Source organism: Falco naumanni, chromosome 7 (genome assembly GCF_017639655.2).
Source record: "Falco naumanni isolate bFalNau1 chromosome 7, bFalNau1.pat, whole genome shotgun sequence".
Taxonomy (NCBI): domain Eukaryota; kingdom Metazoa; phylum Chordata; class Aves; order Falconiformes; family Falconidae; genus Falco; species Falco naumanni.
In genome coordinates, this window is record NC_054060.1 from 4,192,438 (window position 1) to 4,213,866 (window position 21,429).

A 21,429-nucleotide genomic window follows, 5' to 3' on the forward strand; every position below is an offset into this window, starting at 1 on the left:
AAAATGCTTTATGGCAGCACAAAGCAGCTGTGCTGTTCTCAAGGCGTATTGAAGCAGTTTAATTACATTTTGACACTAAGAGCTGGTTTATTATCCCAATTTTTGTTGTATAACTAGAACATGCAATGGATTGCGGAGGCATAATCCATTAATACTCACTTGTGAGGATTTGTAGCTTTGGACTTGTGGCCTTATACCTTACTTGCAGATAAATATATTATCCCCTGGTACAGCCTATCTGGGGGAGCCAGCGAGCCCACAACATGCTGAGAGATGCCGTATTTATGAATGCTCGTTACTCTGAGCCCAGCATGGCAGGGACACATCCTCGGTGTCCCAGCTGTGCTTGGTGGAGGGTCGCTCGCTCTCAGGTACCAAGAGGGGCAGGCATGGGCAGGGGGGGACCGGCCAGAGCTGCTCCTGGGGGCACTGCCCTCCCAGCAGGGTCAGTGGTCCCACGGGCAGCATGCACGGTGGGTCTCCCTCCATTCCTTAACCACTCATTTTTGTGAAACACCAGCTTTAAGGCCTCAGCCCTCCTGCCAAGTGGGGTGGAGGGGGAGGTGATGGACCAGCATCGTGTACCACCGCTCAATTCATACACATAACACTTCTCTGATAGTTTGGATATTAGAAATGAATGCAAAGGTGCAAAACTTGAAAACAGGGATGAGCCCACCTTCTTCACAAGGTCAGCAGGAGAGGGGAGCGTGCAAGTGGGATGATGGTCCATCAGATGCACCAACAGCAGGTATGGGAGACCCTGCCTGGTCCTTGCAAGGCCAGCAGGCACAGTATGGCACGGCATGGCACGGCACAGCACACTGGCATTGGTGGTGCCCTCCTGATCACTGCTGGACAAACTGCAAAGCCACAGGCTGCCTCCAGCTTGCTCTTCTGTAGGAGGCAAAATTATAAAAGTCAGGAAATTTCTGAAAAAACAGCTTCAAAGGAAGATGAAGAACAAAGCCAGCAAGGTCACACTGCAGCATCACAGCCCGGACAGCAGCTCCGGCTCCCAGGGCGGCTTGTGCCATGGTGGGTGGCCATCCCACAGCTGCCCCAGAGGGCTGGGGAGGGGGACAGCAGGCTGGGGGTGGCAGCGTTGATGCCCCAGGCTGCGCACGCACAGGGGGCACCCTGCCCAGGGGGGACACCGCTGCGGGGCCAGCAGTGCTGTGGGTTTGTAGCTATCAAAGTCCTCCTTGGGGCTGACTCAATCCCACCCACTGCTGCTCTGCTCTGCGCAGTATCTGAAAGCTCAAAACATCTGTGGAAACAACATCTGGGGCAGTCCCCACTGCGTGCTCCCTCACAGGCTCCCCCATGCTGTTGTCCCAGCCAGGGAGCTCCCACCCAGCTCAGCTGGCCCCCCAAGATAACCTCAGCACAGCGGGTGAGCCCCCGCTCCCCCCCTGCGGCTCGTGGGTGGTTTGGGGCTCCTTTGGAGGTATTTTTCCTAGTAACATTGCAAGAACGAAGGGGAGACACCCCTAATGTGGCAGAGGCTGTGCCGCTGGTGAGCTTTGGTTTGGCTGTGCTGGAGGTCACCGCTCCTCCCGAAAACACCGATGCTCCTTCAAAACCATTCTGCACCCAGACACAGCGCTTACACCCCCCTGCCCAGCTTTCACGACATTTATCTGTATTCTGGTAGATTCCTTCCCCGGAACAGGAGCTATCTGAACAGCAGGGCCAGCGCCCCAGCTGCCACACAGCTCCCCCGAGCCACCAAACCACCCGGCTGCTCGCCAGGGCACGGAGCCACCGAGGGCCGGTCCAAGGCGGCGCAAGAGCTGAGCTCGCCCAGCTTGTGCAAAGCCATGAGAGCACGTCCTGGGAGAGGGAGCGGCGGTCTGACCCCGGCTGTGAATGGGAACCATGCTCCCTCGCAGCTGGCTCGCTTCTGGCAGCAGAAATAGGGACGGGTTTGGCTATGAAGGTCTTCATCCCCACCTGCTGCGTGCCCGAAGGCCCATCCCGGTGTGGAGGACGAGGACAGGGTGGGAAGGTGCTGCTCTGCAGGTCTGCGCCACGTTGTCCCTCTGCAGCCTGATCCTGCAGCCCCGCCGGCTGACGTCCCAGTAATCCCCCAAAGCAGCTCGAAAATTCCTCAAAGCAAGACCACAGCTTTGCATGCTAATGGGAGGGCAGCGGGGATTAGCTGGCGTCCCACCCCCTGCGCCGCTCCCTGGCCCAGAAACTGCACAGACACCCTGGCAGATGCAAGGACCTCTGCCTGCTTTATGCACCGCTTTCTTAAATAAGTTGCTTTTCCCCTCCCCTTTCCTAACACTTAACCTCATGATCCTCACTCTTTGAACACACACAATTTTGGCACGCAGCTCTGCAGACCACCCTCAAAAGCAAATCTCTTTAATTTATGGAGAGGCTCAGCTTAAAACATGCAGGGTTTTTATTTTTTTCCCCTCCCCCTTTTGCATTTCGTCCCGACTATAAATTTTTAACGACAGTTTAGAAAACATGAGCAAATCATCAGTGACATTTTTATAACCTGCCTAATATTTTAAATAAAAGGTTCCCCAGAAGTGCCTGTCGGGAGCTGGGCACAGCAGCATCTTGATTACTAATCAGGCTGGTCAGCAGGAGGAGTATCTGCAGTTGTATAGGAGCCCATCTGCCACCGTGCCCCCATTAACAGGTCAGTTTGCGGGGGTACACAGGCCGGGAGACGTGTGCTGGGGACCAGCAGAGCTGCTCTGCCCTTCCTGCAACTCAGCCAGGAGCGAGCCAGCCCCTGCCCAGCCCCAGCCCCAAAGATCCCCCAAATCCACCTTTCCAAGATGCCCACCTGCACGGTGCGTGTGGGAGCAGCCTGGCCGCATCCACGCCACCAGCAGCCCCAGGGACTCAGTACAAAACCTGCCGAGAGCTTTTCCCTGACAATAAAAGCCTGAATAGAGATTTTCCTTTTGAAGATGCCAGAACGTTTTGTTTCTGACATTTCCAAAATGGAATTTAGCCTTTGCATTTATAAACAGTGGGTTTTTTCAGTTTTTTAAATTCAGAATTGGCTGAGCTTGTAAAGGTTGAAAGCAGGCTTAAATAACCTGCAAGTGCTGTGTTTCCTCCTAGGACAGGCAACAAGTTTTAGGTGCCCCGAGGCGTGCTTTTGAAGGACTTCAACCTGCTCTAGGGTGGTGTGACCCACACCGGTCCCTCCTCCACCCGTCGGTCCCCATTCCTACACGAGGGGCTTTGCTTTTGGCTGGGTTAAAATATACACGGTCCGCTCGCACCTCACTCAGCAAGCCCCCATCCCTTCAGACTCTGTGTAACCCCCCAGCAACAACATCTGTTCTTCCCCCAGGTCACTGGTGGGCATGACCAGCGGTCCCCAAGGCCAGCACCCCCGGGACCCCTGGCCACCCTCTGTGCCTTCACGTTATTGGGGTTCCCAGCACGCCAGCACCTGGGGATGACCTGAAACCCATCGCTTTAACGTTTATGGTTATTCACCAAAGTTATAATCTCATCAAGGACATATCACAAGAGCTTGACAAGGGCTGTTTCCCATAAATCCACTCTGATTGGCATTAATTGCACTGTCCTCCTCTGACTCTCTATTAATTGAGTCCCATATCAGCTGTTCCATTATTTTTCCTGGGATCGATGTCAGCCTGACAGGCCTGTAATTACCTGGGTCATCTTGTTTGCCCTTTTAAAATACCGGCACAACATTAGCTTTCTCCCAGCCCTCCGGAACCACCCCGGTCTTCAAAGACTTATTGAAAATCAACATTAATGGCCCAACCGTTCCCCTTGGCCAACTGTTTTCAAAGCTCCTTGGCTGCAGCTGAACCGGACCTGCTGATTTCCACACGCCCGGGTTTAGCAACTGCTTAACGTTCATGTGAGGTACTGTGGGGCCGGGAAGTCTTTCATCACCAACCACCGATCCCAACCCTTGGCTTCCTCCCAACCACCCGACCAACAGCTATCGAACACCTCTGCCCTTTCTGCATCCTCCTCCTGCAGATCAGGAATATATTGTCAGGATGCCCTGCTCCGAAACATCTTCCCGGCTTTGTCTCTGCTGGCCTTTAATCCATGGGTTGTAAACAGTTTGTGGGTTTGGGTTCAGTACTTTTCCCATCTCTCCTGATGTTACGTGGAATGGTCTTTGACTGCTGCCCTCCTGACAAGGACCGAGCTGCTCTTCTACGCTGCAAAGCACCATTTGCAGCAGGAACTCAAACAAAGCCAGCAATGGGAATGAGAGAAAACAGCTCAAGAGCCATAAAGCAAAGCCCTGGTTGTGGTGCAAACAGCAGCGAGCCAGGACCCCTCTGGGCACCCTCGCAGGGACGCCCAGCTTCCTTCTGATGCACTGGTGCAGGCAGTGCAGCAAGCAAAGGGTTACTGCCTGTCCTCCCAGTGCTGGTTGGAACCGGGAATTGCTGGAACAGGTTAAGATAATGTTCATTTGTCTTCATTAGGCACAGGAAACGTGGGAAGGAGTGGTGGTGCGGCCCAACAAGGGGCCCTTTTCAAGGATCATTGTGCCTTTCTTCCAGGTAATAGAGACAAATGGAAATTGCTCTGTACGTGTGTAAGTCATCCCCAGCGCAGGCTCTCAGCTCGCTGTCTGCCTGGAGAAACCCACCGGCAGCCGTGGGGGCACCGGGCAGACCCGCCGGGGAAGAGGCTGTTTCCACAACAGAATTTTATTGACGTCCATAACAGCAGGAGCAGATGACATGCCGGGGACCTGGCGGGTGCTTCGCTCCGATGGATGCTGAGCATTATCCCAGCTTGGAGGTGGCATCACCCTGCCAGGGTCCCCCGGCCCCAGTGAGACAAGGACAGGGTTTCTGCTCCCTCCCAGGGCACTGCAAACCCCTCCTGCACTGCCGGGCGGCCGCTGCGCTCCCCAGCAGCCGGCGGGCCACGACGACACCGTAAATCCAGGCAAACCCAGCAAACACAATAAGCAATTGTTGTTTGACAGCGTCAACTGCTTTTGAACCCTCACACAATGTTCCGTGGTGGGAAGCTGGGGCTGTAACTCCTTCCGTGTCCCTGCGTGCCACTCCCCATCCCCATCCCCTCCTGGGGAGACCGCCTGTTTATGACCTGGCAGTAATTATACCTAGCCACAGCTCTTCTTAATTAGCTGTAATGGATAGCCACATGAGTATAGGGTTATATTAAAAAGGTTAATTGGTTTGGGCTGGGCACACATTTGGGTGACAGTCCCTTCTGAGGCTGCCCCAGCACCTGGAGAGTGTGGCATCTCGGCATGGCGCCTGCGGGGTCCGGCTCACACCAAGCCCACCCACTACAGGCATCCGCATCACCAGGACTCTGCTTGTCTTCCCTTCCTGCGTTCCTTCCCCACCTGCCCTTCCCCAAATTCATTTTTAAAAACAAACACATGCCTGTTTCCATCAGCCTGAAGGAGTATGTGCCAATCCGGCTGCTTCGCAGTGTTGGGCATTGGTCTCCCCAGGGTGCAGCAGGCACCCACAGCTCTCCACCGATGCCACCATGGGTCACCGCGCCGACCAGGCAGGCAGGTTGGAGGTTTTGCAGGGATCAGGGACAGCTTCCAGCTCCTTTTCCTTTCCAGAGCAGCTGGATGGGTGGCACAGCCTGTGCTGCCCTTTCTGCCCCTCTGCAACCCCAGCAGCTGTGAGGTGAGCTAGAAATGGAGACAGGCACCGGCTGCACCCCAGAGGGCTGCAGGCTGGAGATGTTACAGCAGGATGTAGAGTGTCCCCTGGACCACCCCTGGGCTGCCCCAGTGCCCCGTTAGTGTGAGGGACACCAGCGCTCCCCAGATGCCAAGAATGCTTCAAGAGGGACCTTGCAGCCTCTGGTGCTGCTGCCGCAGCAGGTTTTACCCGCATCAGGGTCTCCAAAGGGCAATACCCCACCTGGCCCTGATGTTAGCAAGGGCTGCTGGTGGGAGCTTGTCCACTACTACTGAGCAACTAACAGAAAAGCACCTAAAAAAGCAGCCGTGACTGCAGACCAATGGGCAAAAATCAGTGTTTGTACCCTTGTACCCGAGGCGAGGCAAGGGGTGATGTGTCGGGCTCAGGAACTGACAGGGAAGGGTTGCGTTTGCTCCTCTCTTATTTTACCTCCCTGCAGCTTTGAACTGCTGGGAAAAAACAAAGTGTGCCCAGCAGAGGAAAGGAAATCTTGACACAGGGAAGCCCACAGTCACCGCTACCCAGTGAAAGAAGTAGAAGGGTCCACGTGGGCGCACCGCTGAGCGCTGCGCCATGCCATGTGCTCCAGCACCAACTCCGCTGCTGCTGCTGGAGGGGAACACGCAGCCCCCCTGTGCTCCCACCCCTGGCAGTGGCTTTAAAGGAGCAACTGTGCCTGAATGCACAGCCACGGCACAGGAAAACAGATCCCAGCAATACTCTGAGAGGGAGCGAGCGAGCCCAATGCTCCAGAAAGTGCTCCAATTGCAGCAGGTTCTGGTGCAAGGCTGTTGCAAAAAGGTTATCTCGACCGTGTGGGATATTTATTTCTTCATATTTTGGTAGAAGACAAACTGTTTAGTAGTCTCACCTTGGGTATTTAATTCTCTGCAGCAAGCCTAAACTGCAGGAATGTCAAGCGAGGCTAAGTACTTGCCCTAGCGTCACTACCAGACAAAAGCTGACACTTTCTGGCATTAATTCGCTAAGAGACAGTCAAGGACTCTTCAATGCGGCTGCAAATTGTGTGGCCAAGCTGGAAAACACAAGCCACAAGCTCCTCTTGGCCTGAACCAAGAGGTTCACCCGTAATCAGAGGAAACCATAATGAAGCACAGAGCAAAAAAAAAAAACCAAAAAACCAACCCCCTCATTTTTGACATGTTGAAACGATGGGAAAAGCTCTGTGCTTTGGCTTGCCCACTCGGCAAGCGCATCCCCTGTGCCCCGGGACTCATGCATGCTCATTTTCCAGCTCGGTGATGCGGCTGCTGACAGGATGGATGCATTTAATGCCAGGGTTTGCAGGCTGGGATCGGGCCCGAGAGCATCAAGTGCATCCACGGTGCGGGTGCTGCAGCGCGGTACCCGCTGCGAAGGATGCTGGGGCTGCGGCTTTGAGCCATCCATTGTGGCTGCAGAAATGTTTAGGAATCAGCCGTTTAATGAGAACAAAAGAAATTAATTGGTGGTTTAGGCCTAATGAGACCGCTGTGCAAATTAACAGTCCTCATCAGCAGAAACAAACAGAGTCCTTAAACGAATCGCGCCCAGTGAGCCTTTGCAGGGTGATAAATATGGGGTCGGGGGGAGGGGGGACGGGGGACACCATCTGCACACCCCTCCCCGGCATAGGGCGGGAGCCAGGCTCCAGGGGGGAAAAAAAACCCACCAACCCACCCCAGATCTCAATAAAGCATAAATTCTCCGTTTTATTCATCCAGGCCCAGCTTGACACCACCATCTTACTGCCGAGATAAAGGCGAAACCCACTCGCATTTGCATCTGAAAGGGGCGAGACGCGGCCCCTCGCTCGGGAGCCGGAGCGGGGTCTCGGGGGGCGTTTAGCCCCTATTGAGCCCGGCACAAAGGGGCCCCCCCGGCCCGGCTGCTGGACCCTGGGTATCCATCACACAGCCCGTTTGTTCCCGCTGTTTACTTAAGACGTTCCTCAATTCCCAGCGAGGATTTGTATTTCGGGGTTGGTTTACTTCTGCTCGTAGGCTGGAAAAAAAGAAGGGGGGAAAAAAAAAAAAAATCTGTCTGATCTTTAATAATCAAAGTAATTAGAATAATCCTTTCAGGCCTGAATGGGGGATTATTTCTTCGTGTCATTTTAGTTTCATCCTCATTTGGGCTCATAAAATGTGGAAAAAGCACTTCAAAAGCCCACTGTAGTCCCCGGCCCTTCACGCTCTTGAAAATTCCCACCCAGGCGCCTGCCGAGCCCCAGTTCTCAGGGAAACCGCCAGCCCCGGCGTGTTTGGCTACAGCAAATTTATTTATTTCGGCGGTGGTCAAATAAACACCAGGTCCTGCGAGATTTGTGGATCGTTTGTTGTTTCGCTGTCTTGGGCAGATAAGGAAACCTTTGATGAAGTGAAGGGACTTTGTGTGTCTAATCTGAGCCCAGCAGCTACACGCAGCGATTGTAAAATGCTGCAGTGTCTGCAGGGAACAGTAATTACATAGGAGGATTAAAAGGTCCTAAACCTCACCTATATTTCACTTTTGTAAACTAGCAAGGAACAAAGAATTCTTGGCTCGCCCAGAGGAAAGAATAATTGACACAATTCGCAGGCGTGGGATTATTATAATGTAAATAAACGAAGGGAAGAGGACAAAACTAATTTAGGCCTGAAAGTTTTCATCTGGCGTTTAACAAGGGGGATAAACACAGCTTCCAAAAAAAAAGTTGCAAAAAAACCCCACTAACCCACCACCCAACCCCAAGCCCCCCCTTTCCCTTCTGCCCCGCTGGTTGCCCCCTCCTACTCAGAGTGCAGCTCCCTGGGGGGCTGGGGCTGGCCTGGGGGGGTACAAAGAGCTGGGGAGCGCTGCCCCATGCCCCTGTGATGCTTGAGTTCCCCGGGGGGGCTCCTCTCCTGCAGCAGCTTTGGCCCCCCAGCCCCGACGCAGCCCTGACCGCATGCACGGTGGTGGCTGAAGGGGTGAGCATCACGGTGGGCATCACGGTGGCGATGGACAAGGGACGAGCATCACGGTGTGCACAGGCAGCTCCCCGGGTTTTTCCCTGCCATGTGCCCTTGGATGCTCACCCACTCGTGCCTGGAGAAGCTGTGTGGGAAAATCAGGCAGGCAGCTGACCTTGGGTTTGCCCCCAGCTGGCAGCGCCTCGCTGCTTTTGGGAACCAGAAGCTGAATTTTAAGAAATTTTAGCCTTCTCATCAATAAAACAGAGTACTCCCCTGTTTTCTGAGGGGCACGTGAAGCATAATAAACCAGTATTTATAAAACCCGAAGTGGCACAGAAGTGCAAACAGTCAGCAAGCAGCCACAGTACTATTGCTGCTATAAGACAGCAGGTAACTAAGCACAGTATGCAACGGAATTACATAAGAACAGTGCCAAAAAAAATCCCCAAAGGTAAAAAAAAAAAAAAAAAAGCGAGAGAAAAAAAAAAAAAAGCCATGTTCTTTTTTTCCAGCTTGACTCCTGGTTTCAGATGAGGAAAAGCAGGCAAGCTCCCATCTGAGGCTGAAACCCAGAAAGGGTTTGTAGCAGCGCAGCAACGAGTCCGGCTCTTCTGGTTTCTTGGAGTCCAGGTTGAATTTCCCGACAGCTGCCGATGCTGATAACCACCCCGGTCGCTCCTGCCCACCCTCCCCGCTCCCACTGAAAAACAGGGCTGGAAGAACAAAAAAAATGCAAGGAATGCCAGCCTGCACTCGGTGTGCACGAGAGGAGCGTGCACGTGCGTGCGAGTGTGTGTGCACGTGAGCGTGCGCGGGCGTTGCTCCCGCGCTGTCATCCAGCCCTTCTCCCCACGCCTCCAGGTTGCTACGGGCAGGGAGAAACACTCCGGGCTGGGGGCTTTAAATTATGAACAATTATCAGAGAGAAAATGACAAGAATGAGAAAATTAACAAAGAGCTCAATACATTCGGCTAAATGACTAACATAAATGCATTCCTATTAGGCAGTCAATATTGGGCTGGCAGCTCCTGTCTGTGCCTATTTCTCATTAGACAAAGCCTTGACCTTGACCTCATTGTCCTGTTTGCCGGGAGACAGAATCCCATAACAACTCGTTTGGCGAATGTATTGGACCAGTAATCCATAAATATTGATTCATTGTTTGCAGTGTAATTTAAATGTCAGTTATAAGCCCAGGGCAGATAAAGATCTGTATCAACAATAAAACTGGAGAGGCTATAAATCCCCCAGGGCAGGCTGGGTTAAAATGGATATGCAATGCATGCATCCTTTAAAAGAAAAAGCAAAAACGGAGGGAGAGAGAGAGAGAGAGGGAGAGGGAAAAAAAAGAAGCCACATTTCCTGTACATTAGGAGGAAGGAGGCTATTGATTATCTGGGCAACCAGTGTGGGTTTGCCAACCCCAAACTGGGTGGCCCTGATCCTGCAGCGTGCCCCTGCGGCCCCTTTACCTCTTCCACCCTCCCCACGGGAGATGTGGGTCCTGCTCTGCCGGGTGATGTTCCCCATGCCTGCTGCACCCCCCCCTCCCCTTGCCACCCCATCTCCTCCTCCTCCCCCCCCCCCCCCCCCCCCCCCCCAGTGTCCAGCCAGGCAGGTGTGCGCAAGCTTCAGAACCCCAGGTCGGGGGCTCCCAGCACCCCACAACACGGTCAGGTACAAGCTGCTCCCTGAAACGTGCTGATTTGTTTGCCCTCAAACAGGAGGAGGGGATAACCTTAACTGATAACTAACTGCCACAAAATAGAGAGAAAAAAAAGTTTTTGCTTTTAGTGCTGTTTTATAGCGAAAGTTTTGTAGCTTTCTGTTAGTGGCAACCATCAGCGTCATTGCTGCTGACACAAAGATGCAAAACTATTGTTTATTAAAAAAAAAAAAAAAAAGCCACCCTTTTTGGGCTATCGGACATGACTCCAACTGCAGCAGAGCTGCAGCCCAGACCCTCGGAGCGATGTTTCCCTGGCAGGGCTGTGGCACTCAAGGGGCAGGAGCCCTCCCAGCATCCGCAGCCAGTGCCCCAGGGCTGGCACGAACCCCAGAGAAACAGCCCCAAAAGCAAAGCCCAGCGCCGGCGCGGGTCACAGTCCCGCAGACAAGCCCATGTTGCTGCTGTGGTTAAATCTGGCTGAGCACCAAGCAGCATTTAATAAAATACCGGGGCGAGGTGATCGCCAGGCTTTACCCCTGCAGATGCTTATCCTTCTGTGTTGTTTCATTTCTTCTGAACATTTAATTACACTTCCAGTTAGTTCCCTGTTAAGGCTGGATGCTGGTGGACTAATCGACTTCCCAGCGACACAAAGCAAATCCTATTGACAGGGGCGATAAGGAGTTACAGCCCGCAGCTGCCAAGCATGGCCCGCAAGCTGGCCGGAGGGGCTCGGGCAGCCCACTCCCCGCTCCCTGGCATATGGGGACCTTCCGCAGCCGCCCTGCCGCCCCGACCCCCGTGGCCCTGCCATTTGGCAGTCGGTTGCCGACACAAAGGCTCAGCCAGCCATGTGCTTTACTGGGCGAATGGGAGGGAGGCTTTGATCCCTGCTCTCGCCCCAAAGCCTGGCTGGCTCCTGGCCCCCAACCCCAAAACAGCCCCGACCCACCGGCCAGCATCACGGCGTGGGGTGCTGGCAGGTTTGTGGGATGTGGCTTCCACCAAGCTGGGTGCTGTGGCTCAGGATCCTGTGGGGTGCTGGCGAGGTGCGCCTGGCATGTCACCATTGGGCATGGGATGGAGGGATGCCTGGCACAGCGCCGGTGTGCACGGAAAGGAGGAATGCACAGCTCCACATGCGTGGAATGGAGGGATGCCTGGCACAGCTCTGGGAAGCATGGAATGGAAAGGGTTTCAGCTCAAAATCCTCCCCAGTCACATCAGCGCAGTTGCTGCACAGGGGGTCCTGTTCGGGGGCTGCATGTCGAGATACAAAGGTGTTCCAAGGGCAGTTCCCAGCCATAAATAAACCACTTTCCCCTATGGAGGCTGCACTCCGGGCTCCATATAAAAATGGAGCCGCACTGCACAGCAAAGGGAGGAGAAGGTGGCTCGTACCCACCTGCCCTGGCACCAGAGGAGGCTGCTCGGAGGTATCCTTGGTGCCATGGAGGAGGTTTGGGACCTCCTGTCAACCGGGGCGGCTGGCTTTGCTCCCTCTGGGGTGTGAGGCAGCCAAGCGTGCTGCTCCCCCGCAGCAAGGGGGCCCAAAGAATGCAGGGGGACACCCCAGGCTTTGGGGGTCCTGCTTTGGGCATCTGCCCCTTCCTCGCTGCTCAGCCGCAGCTGGGTGGATGCACTGGAGGTTCCTCCAGCCTTCGCTCCCTGATGCCCCAGCCTGAGCCTGAAGCATAGGGAGAAACCATTCCTCAGTTTCTTGAGGAAAGAACCCCGCTCTTGCTGTGCGCCCCTTGAAACACCCCTTCTGTCTGCTGCCTTTGCGGGACCCTCGTACCCCACAGGGCTCGGTTCTGCCTCCATCGGACCCGCTGGCGAGGGGCAGGCTATGCATAAAAACATTTCTGCAGCCTTCTTGCTGTCTCCTGGAAATGAGACGCAAATTCTTGACTTTCTCTTTCAAACACACTCTTCTTCCTGCAAATGTATGTAAACTTGCAGCTCAAACTCATTATGCATTCAGGTGTGAATAGATAGCAATTTGAAATGTTTCTTTTTCCTGTAGACAGAACTTCACATTTTCTCCCACTGGTATTGTTTTTATGCAATACACTACCGTTTGGGTTTTGTTTCCTTTTTTTTTTTTTTTCTTTTTTTTTTTTACTTTAAGTAACAGCCATTTAAATTTTTTTATAGCCTAATATCTCTGGGAAGCAGTCTCAGACACTGAGCTCTATCAGTGACTTTAAAAGAAATCTTTTATATCAGATTTGCAGCGTAGTAATCTCCTTAGTCTGTTTGACAGGAAGAAAAACCACAGTGCGTAAACTCCTTTACTGCCTCTGAATATAGGTTAAGAGAAATACATTTTTCTGTGGGTTGGAGGGGAAAATCCTGGAGATTAAACAGACCAGCAGGACCTGCACCTCTCCCAGTAGCAGGATGCTAACAGGATTTTATCTCCTACCTCTGAGAGGGAAACAAAATGCCGAGTCTCTTCTCCAGGGCTTTCCAAAAGGCACATGGCAGCCTCAGATGGGCATGAGACCCCCTGGATGGGGAGCCCCCATGATGGATGTCACCAAATGACTTGACAAGACAAAGTCTTTCTCTGATAGAAGTGGCAAACCTCAATATTTAACAACACAGAACCAATGTAGACTCAAAAGGAAGATATTTGGGCACAGCAGCCCTTCCTCCACCTCTAGCTGCCCAGTCTGGTGGCGAAGCCACCCTGGAAAAACCCAAAGCTGGACCACAAACACAGCCCCTGGTCATGCTGAGCTTCACCCCAAACCAGAGCATCAGTTCTGTGCATCCTTTGTGTTGCTAGCTTTGCCTCTGGAATTAATATAAACATCCCTTGGAAGTTTTCATTAAGGTCCCATTTAATACGGTGCAAAGGGAGGCTGGTGTGGGACGCTGCCGAAGGGCGCAGGCAGCAAACGCGACCTTTTAATGTGGTCCGGAGGTATGCACACTCTAATCTTATTAGGCTTAGGGGCTTGAAGTTTAGAAGTTTAATTCAAACCCCCATTATTACGACTTACCCTTTATGCTCCCCTTGCGATGATTAATCCAGGAAAATAAAAAGTTCCTCCCCCCGTAAATTTGCAAGACACAAAAGAAGCAATAAGCCATTTTCTGGAATAATTTAAAGTAGGTTTGGAGAGAGACTTTGCTGGAGTGCTAGGGCGGATCAGAGGTGCATGGGGGACCGCAGCTTACAGCAACCTTTGAATTCAGACAGTTACATTTTAATCCTGTACTTGAATAATGTGACCAAAAGGTCTCTTCCACTAAAAAATAGAGTGCAACAAAACACGGAGCCCAAGCTGGAGCCCGTTAGGTAGGTGGCCAGCATAGGTCAGGGTTTCAGGGAAAGCTCACACCGATGGGAGCCCAAGGATGCTGGCAGAGCAGGACCCCAGCCCCCGGCAGGACCCCCCACGCTCAGCACTGCTCCAGCACCCAGAACAAAGTGCCTTTGGAAACTGGAGAGAACCCAGGCTGGGCGAGCAGTTGTTGGCCATGGGAAGGAGCGTGGCAGTTCGAGGACATCACCTCAAGACACCCAAATCTGAAAGCACTGGCCGGCTTCAAACCAGCCTGACCCGCACACAAACCCGGTATCACAGCGCTGGTTTTTGAAAAGGAAAAAGGTAAAAAATACTGAGGGGAGGCAGGCTTCTGTGGAAGCAAAGGAACAGCTCCACCGGAATCAGCAGTGTGGCACCGGGGTGCTGGTTTGTCCCCAGTGGGTGACGCCACAGTCCTGGCACCCCAAAAAGCCATCACCCTGGTCAGTGCTTTCGGGCAGCACCTCAGCCCTGTCCTGGGGCCACCCACAGCCTGCCAGCACTGCAGCAGCTCCTGCTGCCCATTCCGTGGCTGCTGCAATTCCAGGGTACCGAGCCACCCCCGGCCCGCAGCCCACACCGTGGTGCTGCTCCCCCATCGGCTGGGCTGCAAACACCCCGGTCCAGGGCAGCAGAGATGAAACCGAACAACACAGGGCTTCTGCTTGCACCTACACAGTTTTGGGAAAAAAGCTTTTCTGCTCAAGAAGTGCATTTGGGTTGATTAGATCGCAGACAGTATGGAAACTTTGGGAGAAATGCCAGGCAACTGCTGAACACCACACTTTACTACCTGAAAACAGCACTTCTGCATCTTCATCCAGTATTATTTATTTAGTGTCAGCTTCTTAAACACACTCTGGAGGATGCTGAAGGTGTACAGCTCACAGCACTGCTCTCCCTGACAGTACCATCTCCTACATGAAGTATTAGGGATGCTTAAGTCACGCTAACTGGAAGAGACACTGAATAAATGAATCCCAATGCTGCGGAGACGCTGCCTCTTTCCCCGAGTTGTGCAGCGAATCAGCCTGGGGAAACCCATTGCAAAAGCTGGTTTCTCCATGCACAAACCTAGCAAAACTTTCTGGAGGGAGAGGAGGACCTGGAGCCCAAAGCAGCTCAGGAAGCAAGAGCAGCCAGTCGAGAAGAGGTTTTATGTATCCTGGCTCTCCTCCTGGTGACAGACCAATGGCATCTTCATCCAGAGAAACCGGAAGTGAGCAGGGAGCTGATGGTATCCCTGGGTACCACATGCCTTGCATCCCGCATCCCTGGGTACCACATCCTCTCCCTCCTGTATCCCTAGGTCCTGCATCCCCTCCATGCTGCCTCCCCCTTGGCCAGGGCTCCCCTCTTCCCTTGAAACTAGAATCCCCCCACATCCAATCTGGGATACAGGGGTATCCTGGTTTCAGGGGGAGGGGGGAGCCCTGCCTCTGAGTCCAGGCTCTTTGGGATCCACTTCCCAGGATCCCAAACCCTTTAGCATCTCTCCCTACCATGAGCAGCTGCTGCCGGAGCTGGCAGAGCACCGGGTGCAGCCCCCTTGATGTGGGAGCCAGCAGGATGGGTGCCCACGTATCTAGCGGCAGGATTTGGCCCCATATGTTTTTCCTCTGCTTTAATTTACATTCCAGGAATGGATCAAAAAACCAAATAAAAACGTCAAGGTGATGCCAGCTCCTACATCTGCCTTTGGAAACCTTCAACTGCGGCTGCTAATGTTGCCTAATCCCGGCCAGACAGCGCAGCTGAGAAACTCGGCAGCAGCGGAGTGGGGAGCCTGCCCACGGGCAGCAAGGTCCCCCCAGGATCACAGCCCTTTCCCAGTGGGAGACCACCACACTTCTTCCATGGGAATCCTCCTCTCTCCACCGAAGGCCATTGCACATGGGTGCAGGGCACGCAGCTGCACTGTGCTGAGGGGAAAGTCTCCAGGCGTGCACCCGCTTTGGCCTCAATTTTAATTGCTTGTGATGAAATGATGGCACCAGGTCCCACCAAGGGCCAGCGCCTTCCAAAACACCCCATTAGCAGCCAGGCAGCCCCAAGGTACGTTGTTTTTCCAGCAAGTTCATGGAGAGGCCGTCTTCCCCCCCCCATCCCCCGTTTTTTGGAAGCGCTTCGATGTCAGCCAATGTGTTCTGCTTTGATCAACAAAACTGCACAGGCACCGAAGCTGATGGTAATAGAAAACAAATTGAACCAGGCTGGAAATGTTTAAAAAGAAACACACAGTGTGTAGGAGCCAAAAAGCACAGTCCGGCGTCTCCCATGCTACGTGAAGCAGCTTTTCACCCCAGACCTCAGGACATCAAACACCGACGGACTGGTGAAGCCCCTCGTGCCCACCAAAGTGCACATGGCGAGAAGAGTGTTTTATTTTCGTGGCTGTTGTTTTTGCCCTGCCAGGCCCCCTCTCCCTTCAAACACACCCTTACAATGAGACTACCTTGAAGATGCCTGGGCGTGCAGTTCTGCAAAGCCTCTGCGCTGCTCCCCGAGGGATGCAGGCTGTAAGGGGGCCTGAGGGACCGGGGGGGACACTCTTTGGGGTGGTGTGAGCCCTCCAGGCTCCTGAAAGGGCTCCAAAGCCTGGGATGCAGGAGGAGTGACACAGTAGCAGTCCCTTCCCAGCACATGCCCTGAAAACCAGCTTTTTGGTGCCCGGGGTGGGCAGGCAGCATCTTCTCCCCAGGCTGGCAAGGGGGCAGGAGCTTGGTGCCACATGGCATGGGGGTGGGGACCTGCTGCTGGCTGCAACCATCCCCATCCCTTCCCAGAGCATGGCTGTGTGGTCCCTGGGGCTGAGCTGCTCCCCTGGGACCCTGCAGCCCAAGGGGAAAGGTTCTCCCTCCTGCACCTCTCCTCCCACAACACCGATTCCAGGCTTTCCCCATGGCAAAGCCCAGGTTTGCTCTCAGAAACCACTGTAGATGAAGAAGCACCCACGAGACACAAGAAGCCGAGCATGAGCCCAGCAAACCTCCAAAATGAAACACAATCAACCATCTGGCTGCATTGCAATGTCCACCCGAGAGGAACTTGACTCCTAGAAGCTCCAACAACATCCTGACAAACCCCATGGAAAACCATGCGAGCCCCAAACCTGCACAGGTCTCCCCAAGTAGTTTTGAGCTTTAATGGGAAAGGCTTTGGCTTACAGCCCCGATGGCCACTGCAGAAATGGAGCCATTCCCCACAGGGGCAGGGGCCAGTGGGGCAGGCTGTTCACAAGCTGCAGTGCAGGGGTTTTAAAAAGAAAACAAAAAATCATGAAGCCTAATGAACATGAGGATGTCTAAAGGGCTCAGTGGTCAGTCAGACGTTTGAGTTATACCCAGGCTCAGCCTGAGCAGAGGTGCAGGAAGGGCAAACAGCAGGAGAGAGTTTGGGGAACCCGGGGGGTGGGGTCTGTCCCCACAGCCCCTTTCTTATAGCCCAGGGCTGAAATCTGAGGGCACAGCACTCACCCTGCCCATGGAGAGTGGCAATCATCACTTTCAGCTGGGATAGCAGCACCTGTGGGGGCTTGGATGTCCCTGGGCTGCTGCATGGACCCATGCACACACACCAGCACCATCACACCATACAGCACCATGCTATAGGGAAGCTCTATATACTCACCCCCTAGTATACACCCAAGTGCTGGCAGGTCTGGTTGCCAAACCCTGTGGAGAGTCATAACTGGCCCAAAACAATTTTCCATTGCAAATTACTCTGTCAAGGAAAGATTCAGATTTATTGTTATTTATTAATTTACTCAAAGATTTGGTGCCTGCTCTATCTCCCACTCTGCCTCTTCCTCTCATACCTACCAGCATCACGCGTGACCCAACAGGTCCCTGTTGCAGTTTGAGTCCAAATCAGTTTGTCTCACACAGGGCACCAATTGTGGCAGCACAAGCAAACTAGCAGCTACAACAAGGCTTTACCATCCATCAGGTTCTACTGACCGTGCTGTTTCTCCTTCCTCCAGAAGCCAGACCACTCAGCTCCTTGTCTCTGCTACATCCAACTTCTCCACCCAACCCCCCCCGCCTCCTCAGGGCTATTTAACCACTTTGCGGGATGAGCTACAGCTGCCCATCATCCATGTCAATCAACCCACTGCCCTCCAAGCAAGGCCACAGCTGCACATTATCAATGCTAACCACCCCCCTGCCTTCACTCCTCTGCAGGTCCCTGTGATGTTTCAAGGTCATACCAAAGCTGCTTTCCTTTCTATTTGCTCTGTTCCACCAGTTTTTGGGTGCGTGGCAGGAACATGTCCCATGAGCAAACACGATGCGGGAAGCCCGGCTTGGTCCCAGCCCGCTGTGCCGCCGGGGCTGGTCCCTGCCCAGCTGTCACATAAGGAACCGGCAGCACCTGAAAACCAGACCCGTTCCGGGGGCATCGTGAACAGGGGAGCCGCGGGGGCTGCTCGTGCCTTCCCCACACCGATCCCTCACTCGTTGCCTGGCCATGGGGCCAAAGAGATGAGAAAGACGTAAAGTAACCCGATGTGCAGCTCCGGCAGATCACTGGGCACAGTGCTGGGGAAATTCGAAAGGTTTTTTCCTCTCCGCCGGTGCCCCAGCCGGCTGCGCGGAGGTGGTTAGCAGAAACACTAACCTGGTGCCAGCCTGGGCGCTGATCCGGTGGCCGGAGCCACCGAGAGCCACCGCACACCCGGTGCGGGGTGGCGGCAGGTATGCAGAGACAGCCCGGTGCAGGCTGGGGGCTGCTCCCGGGGTGCTGCAGGGGGATTACCCCATCGGCGGGACACGGGAGACAGCGCGAGAGCTGCCAGGCTCCGTACAAAGTGCCAGAGGGGTGGTTTATTTTTATTATTGTTAAACACCGGGCTTGAAAACACCAAGGAACCAGCTGGGACTCTCAAGCTGACACTTGCGGACTCATTTGGAAAGTGCACCCTCTAGACCAGAGGAGGCAAAAGTTTACAGTTCCCAATATTTTAACCCTAATCCCCAACAGAAAATCAGATTTGGGATGTAATTTGCATAGCATGTCTCATGATTTCATTTAATCTGCCCAATCCTCTTACGGAGCAGAACAGCATAAGTTATCACAGACAACAGGGCTGCTTAGAAACTGCAAATCCACCCATCCAGCAAACCCTGAACTCTGTATTTAATCCCGCTCCTGCCAGTGCACATCACCGCAGAGGATGGAGGGGACGCGAGGAAGCGAGGCGAAGCCCCAGCAGCGCTGGGTCAACCTCCAGCCTCCCCAGAGCCGGAGTGCAATTTTAGGGCTTTGAGTCACTTTTTTTTGCTTTCAGGCGATTTGCCTATCCCCAGATCTTATTAGGAACTTAAATACCATCCTGATTGACACACTAAAAATATGCGTTCAGCTACATCTGCCTTCCAGAACTGACTTAACCCAAAATTTCCTCCTAGCAGGAAACCCACGCAGGGCTCTGCTGCACTTGACTTTTGCAGTTAATAGAGCATCTACCAAAGCCTTTAGGCTTCGTCTTTAATTTGTCCATATAATTACAGAGAAAATGTATCCTTTATAGAGATCAGATTCCAAATCGATCCAGCAATCACAGCCACGTCCTATTTTTCAATTAACTCTTCATCATCAGTCCTGCTCCCTCGCACTCCACTGGCATACCACCCCCACCCCAACAAAATACTTTTTAAATGATTTGTTGTGATCGAATAACTCCCCCAAATACCACAAAGTATTAAAATCCCTACTTCAATATCCTTTATCCTTTAAGGTTCTTTATAATTCAATAAACAGGATTTCAAATCCTCCCCAAACTGGGGTGGACTTGTTCTGCGCTGCCGTTCCAGGCCACTCTTCTAATGCATACTCTTATTAAGCTGTGCAAGCTTACAGCTCTTTAATCTTTTTGAACACATGTTGAGAAGAATAAAAGCAATTTTGTTTGGGAAACTGAAGGCCATGTTCAGCTGGAAATAAGCTTTTTCTATAAACTCACCTCTTGCTTTACAGAGCAGGCTCTGGGGCTGTTACCCAGTAACCCCTGAAAAGCACCACTTCGCTCCATTCATTTTCTCTCTTTTTTTAATCGTGGGAGGGGAGAATTAAGGAAAAAAACCCTAATTTTGGCTCTCTTCCCCCAAACTGATACAATTTTACAGTTTTTGCCCTCAAAATAATCTCAGATCTGGGCTTCCTTTGGCTCGGAGCTAATCTGGATGTAATTCCCCTACCTCTGTCTCTGCCCTTGGCAACACACAAATACAGATTAGAGGGTTATATAAATGTAATTTTCTAATTAATCATTCCAGGGCCAGCCGCCGCATTTTTCTGTATACCAGCAAATGCACATAAAGTTCAACTGTGAGCGAGGGGAGGCTTTACATAACAGAAAGGTTTCTGCCCTGCAGCTGGGAAATAAACTGCCCCTTCCACACCAATCTCAGCCCAACTGCCCCGTGCCCCGCAGGAGCAACCCCCCGGGGCCAAAACCTGCACCCCAAAGCCCTGCCGGGGCCAGGAGGGGCCCCCTGAGCTGCTGGGGACTGAGCTGGGCTGCTCCGGGGGGTTCCCAGCGATTCCATCCCGCCGTGGAGGGACACTTCATCCCACGCGAAACACTTGGTGGAAACCTGAAAGAAAGAGGATTTTGTTTTCTTTCTAAATATCTGGCAGAAAAAAAACTTTGCGTGGCCTCTTTAAAAATAAACTGAAGTGTTCATTAGTTGGCCTATTTTTTTCAGGTGTATTCTAATAGCACTAATTAACTCTAAGGTAGATTTTAGCACTTCAGCCTCCCTTTCTGCCTTCAAATGCCAAAACAAATCTTGCCATAATTACCAGCAATCCTTTTCATTACCGGCTGCCTAATTATCCTATTAATAGCACATCCTAAGAGACTATATTTGCTTGGCAGGCAAATATTTGTTTTTAAATTAGCAAACACAAAGACAAACTGCTCTGTTTGCTGAAGGATTTTGAAATGCAAAATGGTTTATATTCATGGAAAAAAAATTAATCCAAGTAAAACCAAATGCTTAATCCATTTGAAGCAGTTGAGTCTTCTCAGTGCGTTCAACAAGGAGGAGGAGAACTGTGCCAGAAGAGGTAACTTGGAATACCTTTATAATAACTCGCCTGTGTCTGTGCAAGGGCTCCTCTTAGTTTTATCGCTTAGGGAAGGACACCGTGCCCAGCAAACAACGGGGAAAATGGACCCTTGCACTGAATTGTGTAACTCAGAAGCCACTGCACTTGAGGAAACAAGAAAAAGATGCTTTTCACCATCTTCCTCACTTTTTGAATTTAAAGCCTGAATTTAAAGCCCCTTGGGGGCTTACAACCGATTTCTGTGCATGCACTCTGCTGCACTGTGCCCTGCTAAGGGATGCTGTAGCTCTGCGGGTTGGGCTGTAGCAAGAAAACAAGCTGCCCAGGGGTGCAGGAGGGCTCTTCCTCCTCTCAGGGCTCTACAGTGCAGTATTTACCCAGCACAGATGGCTCCAGTGGTGGGAGGATGCTGTCATGGCAGGAGGATGCTGTGGTGCTGGGAGGATGCTGCCACGGTGGGAGGATGCTGTCATGGCAGGAGGATGCTGTGGTGCTGGGAGGATGCTGCCACGGTGGGAGGATGCTGTCACGGCAGGAGGATGCTGTGGTGCTGGGAAGATGCTGCCATGGTAGGAAGATGCTGCCATGGCCACTGGGATGGCAGGCAGCTCTGCGCACTGCTTGTCCTGTCAAGCTGAGAGGATAATACCACATTTTTCCCTTAATAGGGAGCAGAAGTGCTCTCTTTCAGTGTGCAAAACTCCACAGTGATTAGCCAGAAGAGTTAATTATCCTATAGTTAAGA